Raw genomic sequence first — 6,061 nt, 5'->3', positions numbered from 1 at the left:
TCTAGGAGGTGGATCAAAAAAGATCTTGCTGTGATTTATGTCAAAGAGTGTTCTTCCTATGTTTTCCTCTAAGAGTTTTATAGTGTCCAGTCTTATATTTAGGTCTCTAATCCATTTTGAGTTTATTTTTGTGTATGGTGTTAGGGAGTATTCTAATTTCATTCTTTTACATGTAGCTGTCCAGTTTTCCCAGCACCACTTATTGAAGAGACTTCTTTTCTCCATTGTATATCTTTGCCTCCTTTGTCATAGATTAGTTGACCATAGGTGCATGGGTTAATCTCTGGGCTTTCTATCTTGTTCCATTGATCTATGTTTCTGTTTTTGTGCCAGTACCATATTGTCTTGATTACTGTAGCTTTGTAGTATAGTCTGAAGTCAGAAAGTCTGATTCCTCCAGCTCCATTGTTTTCCCTCAAGACTGCTTTGGCTATTCGGGGTCTTTTGTGTCTCCATACAAATTTTAAGATGATTTGTTCTAGCTCCGTAAAAAAAAGCATAGAGTATCTTAAGTCCTTGGTGGGCATTTTGTTGGAAATAAATCAGCACAATTAGATATGGACAGAAATCATTATTAATCCTTGAAAAAAAAATCATGACACACAAAAAAATTGTCTTCTTTGTCCTTAGATTCCTTTTTTGAGACCTCCTCCCCAAACAATTTTCTTGTACATCATGAATCTCAGGAAGGTAGGTGTTCTGGATGCCCTCATCCCTGTTATGAAGTGTGATTAGCCTACTGGAGCTTTGCACCACTGGTGTTTTAACAGGGACACTTATTCAGACCTTGTCCTCATAGAATCCTGAAATTTCAGGGTAGGAAAGAACCTTTCCAATTACCCTGTCCCATTCCCCTTGGTTTACAGAGGAGACATTGAAGCCACGACAGGTGAAATGCATGGGTCAGGGTTACACAGGACATGTGTGGCAGAGTCAGGACTACAATATGGGCTCTTGAGTGCTGGTGGGGAGCCCCCTCCAGCCACTCTGCTCACCCAGGAGGCTTACAGAGCTTGTCTTCCAGGCCACCTAGTGACAAGGGATTGATGCTGCACCTGTAACTACCCAGCAAACAAAACTACTGGTTTCTGATGCTGTGGAGAGGACTTTATAAACCAGACTGACTTCTCAGTGATTCAGTAATTAAGTTAGCAAGGCCTCTGCCCAGCGAGCCTCGGGTAAGCTGTCCAGAGAGCTAGCATTTCATTAAGCGCTTACCGTAGGTACAGTGGGGGCTGTCTAGTGTCACGGTTATGAGCATGAACTTGGGGTTAGCATTCTGGCTCCAACACCAGCTCTGTCTTTGGCAGGTTTGTTAACCACTCTCTGCCTTAGTTTCTTGTCTGTACAATGAGGATAATACAAATATACTCCTTATAGGGTCACTTTGAGTATTAAAGAGTTATTCCATGTAAAGTTTTTAGAATTGGACCTGTTACAACTGCACGGGTTGGCTATATTATTATTGCTGTGTTAAACAGGTGAGATATATTATCTCTCTAAGTTTTTACAAACACCCATGAGGTAGGTACTAACATCATCCCCATTTACAGTGAGATAATTAAATCCAGAACCTATACTCATAACCCTTACCCTAAGCTGCTCAGATGCTGGATACAATTGAAAAAGGTTGAACACTCACTATAAAGGCAGAAAACACATTTTGGAAACATCTGATGCCAAAGGGACTACTTTTTCAAAGTGGAAACATTTTAATCTGCAGATGGTTATTTAAACATGGAAAAATAATCAGTTCCACAGCTGTGATTCTTGGAGTGACTCACTGTAGCTCTCAAGTGACATTTGAGAATATGAAGTTTTTATATCCCATGGATCTGGTTCCTGTGTCCAGTTAGTGTTCAGACTCTCCTAATCTGCTACTTCACTAACTCTGGGAACTTAACTTTTTAACTAGATCCCTGTTAGTCCCTGTGACGCAACTGTAAAGTGAGGTTAATGATGCCGTTCAAAGGGGCTGGTGGGAAAATCAGATAATCCTAATTTCTGTGAAGCTGTTGGAACAGTGCCCAGCACTGTTGGCAAGAGCTTGAGAAAAGGTAACTGTCATTCTATGATTAGAGCCAAAAGTCTTCTATCCCTCTTTAAACAATGGATGTGCCATATGGAAAGTTTATCATAGAAATTGAACTTCAAAAGGTCAATGCCAAGATCAAGGAGATAGGAGGTGGGGACTCACAGTACAGTAATTAACCAGAAGAAGAATTTTCTTGAGTTTTTTTAAAAAGTATTAAAACAAACTGTTTCAGGAATTCCCTGGCGATCTAGTGGTTATGACTCCATGCTTCCACTGCAGGGGGCACAGATTCCATCCCTCGTCGGGGAACTAAGATCCCACAAGCCACATGGTGTGGCCAAAAATAAAAGAAACAAACTATTTCTACATGTATGTGATCTCATTACCTCCTTTTTTGGTGATTGATCACTGTAATTTTTTTGTCTCATTGAATAATTTGATAAGAAAACTCTAGACTTGTCATCTATTTATCAGCATTTTTAAACTTCATATCTGCTGTTTAGTTGCTAGGCCAAGGCCTATGAGTTCCATATAGAACCCAAATTATTAATAGTTTTATAAAGATTACACTGGTCTCAGATGCATTTTTTTCCTGGGTCAAGTTCTGGTTTTATAAAAAGGATTAAGGAGCTGAGCCAGTCTCAATTCTTTTAGTTTATGCCAAAGTGACTTAAGGTGTAAACAGCCTTAATGGCTATATAGTTTGGTACAAAGGGAGGGAAAAATGCTTGGGGGAATAACTAAGCAATTATTCAGTTGAAATGAGGATAATCCTGTAAATGATAGAAGAGAAGGGAAACCATTGAGTAAGCTCTTTTCTTAGATTCCACCTACTGGTTTAGTACAATTTTTCTCTTAAACTTTGGTAAAATATTTACTGTTGGTTGCCTTTTTTTCCACCTAAAAATTAGAGCAAATATATTTATTTTTAAGCACAAGGAACACAGCAAAAAACAGAAGGTCCAATGGTATAAAAAGGCAGGACTGTTAGCAATAAGACAAAAGCTCAGCAAGTTGCTCTGATTAGATAATTTCAAACAAAAATTGGAAAAATTTACTTTTTTCTAGTTTCTTTCTACCTCCCTTCCACACTAATACCACTTTTAACATTACAGGGTGAAGATGACTACTATCTGTGAGAAGACATTGTAGCATATAGTGAAACATAATACCAAATCATTTCCACAGTATCACCCAGTATATCTGCAAATAACCATACTGACCTAGTCAAAATGAGTGATTTTCCCCACCTGTTTTTGTTTTTGCCATTAAAAAAAAGCACCTTAATTAAAATGTATTACAAAACGAAGTGCTGCAGTTTTTCTGCTGGTGCTGTGTCGTTGGGTGATCTGCACATCATCGTCACTTGCTCCCAGCGGGACGTTGCTCCCTCCTTGATTAATCTTCATGGAATGGCATACATTTGAACCTCCTGTCACCTTTTTTAGCATTAACTTTTGATTGTTTTTTCTTGAAGTATCTCTTACCTGTTTTATAATAACTGCCATTCTCTTTCATTCCTCTCCTGGTTTTCTTTCCTCCCTTGTTTCATTTCTTTCCTGCTTCATCCCTCTTACGGTTTCTTATCTACTCGCCCAACAGAGAGTCAAGAGTTGGCACCATTTCTCCAGCCTGGAAAGTGGAACGCTGCAGAGAACCCACGCAGGTAGACCAGCCCCACCGTTGATGCCCATTGATTTGAGTGAAGAAATAGGTAAAGATGTGTCAGTGGGCTCACTCCGTTCCTTTGGCACCTCTCTGCTTTCTGTCTTTCTGTTCTCCAAGCTCTGAGGTGGTCTGAGATACTCACTTGGATATTATTAGTACTTTTAAACTTCCTTGTTTCAAACCAACCTGTCTCCCATCTTTATTTAATTCCAAAGTCCTTTTACCATTGACTCTTCTACCCTAAGTGGATACATAGGCCCATTTGTAAATTTTGGAACATGCTGTGCTTTCACTCTTCCCTCTCCTTTGTACTGGGAAGCCTTTTCTGAAACCCCCAAACCCTTAAGTGCTCATTTTCTTCAACCTCTTTGCACTTTTTGATATTCATTAGTGCAGCATCATATTGCCTTTTAATGCCCTATATGTTAACTAAACAAAATTGGAAAATATAGATAATAAAAAAACAAGAGAAAGAAAAAAAAGCATCCATAGTGCCACAACTCAATGGTAATATTTTTATTTAGATTTTTTTTTAAAAATTAATTAATTAATTAATTTATTTATGGCTGTGTTGGGTCTTCGTTTCTGTGCGTGGGCTTTCTCTAGTTGCGGCGAGTGAGGGCCACTCTTCATCGCAGTGCGCGGGCCTCTCACTGTCGTGACCTCTCTTGTTGCGGAGCACAGGCTCCAGACGCGCAGGCTCAGTAGTTGTGGCTCATGGGCCTAGTTGCTCCGTGGCATGTGGGATCTTCCCAGACCAGGGCTCGAACCCGTGTCCCCTGCATTGGCAGGCAGATTCTCAACCACTGCGCCACCAGGGAAGCCCTTTTATTTAGATTTTTAAACGTTTGTATGTCAATATGTATTTCACATAGAGACATATGATTTTGAAAATCACCAAATTAGGATCATGTTGTTTAGCTTAATGCCTTTTAAACACCTTTTTCATGTCAATAAATATTTATTATAATTCTTTTTTAATTGAAGTATAGTTGACTTACAATAGTATATTGGTTTCAGGTGTACAACATAGTAATTTGACATTTGTATAGATTTCACTCCATACAAAGTTATTATAAAATATTGACTGGGTTCCCTGTGCTGTACATTACATTTTTAACAGTGGCATGCTATTCCATTTTTTGGAAGTGTCCTGTTACATTCCAATTATTTATTTTCAGTCCTGTCTCACAGATACAAATAAATGTCTTGTGGGCAGAGATCCTTGGGGCAGGGCCGATGTCTGTCCCCACCCCCACCCTGTGTTCTGTAGTGTCTCAGATGTGGTAGACTCATTAAATGTATGTTGAACAAGTTATGGTGAATACAGATTCCTCTTCCATGTTTTTTTTCCCTTATGTAAAATGGACAAAAAAGATACTGAAGATTTATTAACGCTTTGAGCTTTAGAAAGTGACAATTTCAGGCAATAATACTGCTCAAAGGCTGAAGGTAATTTAGAAAACACGAACTCAGCTTTGTTTTAGAAAGACCACAGAATCATGGTGACTCATGATTGATATGATTCATGTTATCCAGGCAGCAAAAAGAGAATGGTAAAATGAATGGTGGTTTTTTTTTTTTGCATTAAATTAAATTAATTAATTTATTTAACATCTTTATTGGGTATAATTACTTTACATTGTTGTGTTAGTTTTTGTTGTATAACAAAGTGAATCAGCTATACAAATACATATATCCCCATATCCCCTCCCTCTTGCGTCTCCCTCCCACCCTCCCTATCCCACCCCTCTAGGTGGTCACAAAGCACAGAGCTGATCTCCCTGGGCTATGCGGCTGCTTCCCACTAGCTATCTATTTTACATTTGGTAGTGTATATATGTCCATGCCACTCTCTCACTTCGTCCCAGCTTACCCTTCCCCCTCCCTGTGTCCTCAGGTCCATTCTCTACGTCTGCGTATTTATTCCTGTCCTGCCCCTAGGTTCTTCAGAACCATTTTTTTTTTTTTAGAGTCCATATATATGTGTTAGCCTACAGTATTTGTTTTTCTCTTTCTGACTAACTTCCCTTTGTATGGCAGACTCTAGGTCCATCCACCTCACTACAAATAACTCAATTTTGTTTCTTTTTATGGCTGAGTAATATTCCATTGTATATATGTGACTCATTTCCTTCTTCCATTCATCTGTCAATGGACACTTAGGTTGCTTCCATGTCCAGGCTATTGTAAATAGAACTGCAGTGAACATTGTGGTACATGACTCTTTTTGAATTATGGTTTTCTCAGGGTATATGCCCAGTAGTGGGCTTGCTGGATCATATGGTAGTTCTATTTTTAGTTTTTTAAGGAACCTCCATACTGTTCTCCATAGTGGCTGTATCAATTTACATTCCC

The sequence above is a fragment of the Balaenoptera musculus genome, chromosome 8, assembly GCF_009873245.2.
Source record: "Balaenoptera musculus isolate JJ_BM4_2016_0621 chromosome 8, mBalMus1.pri.v3, whole genome shotgun sequence".
Lineage (NCBI taxonomy): Eukaryota > Metazoa > Chordata > Mammalia > Artiodactyla > Balaenopteridae > Balaenoptera > Balaenoptera musculus.
This window is presented reverse-complemented; position numbering follows the sequence as displayed.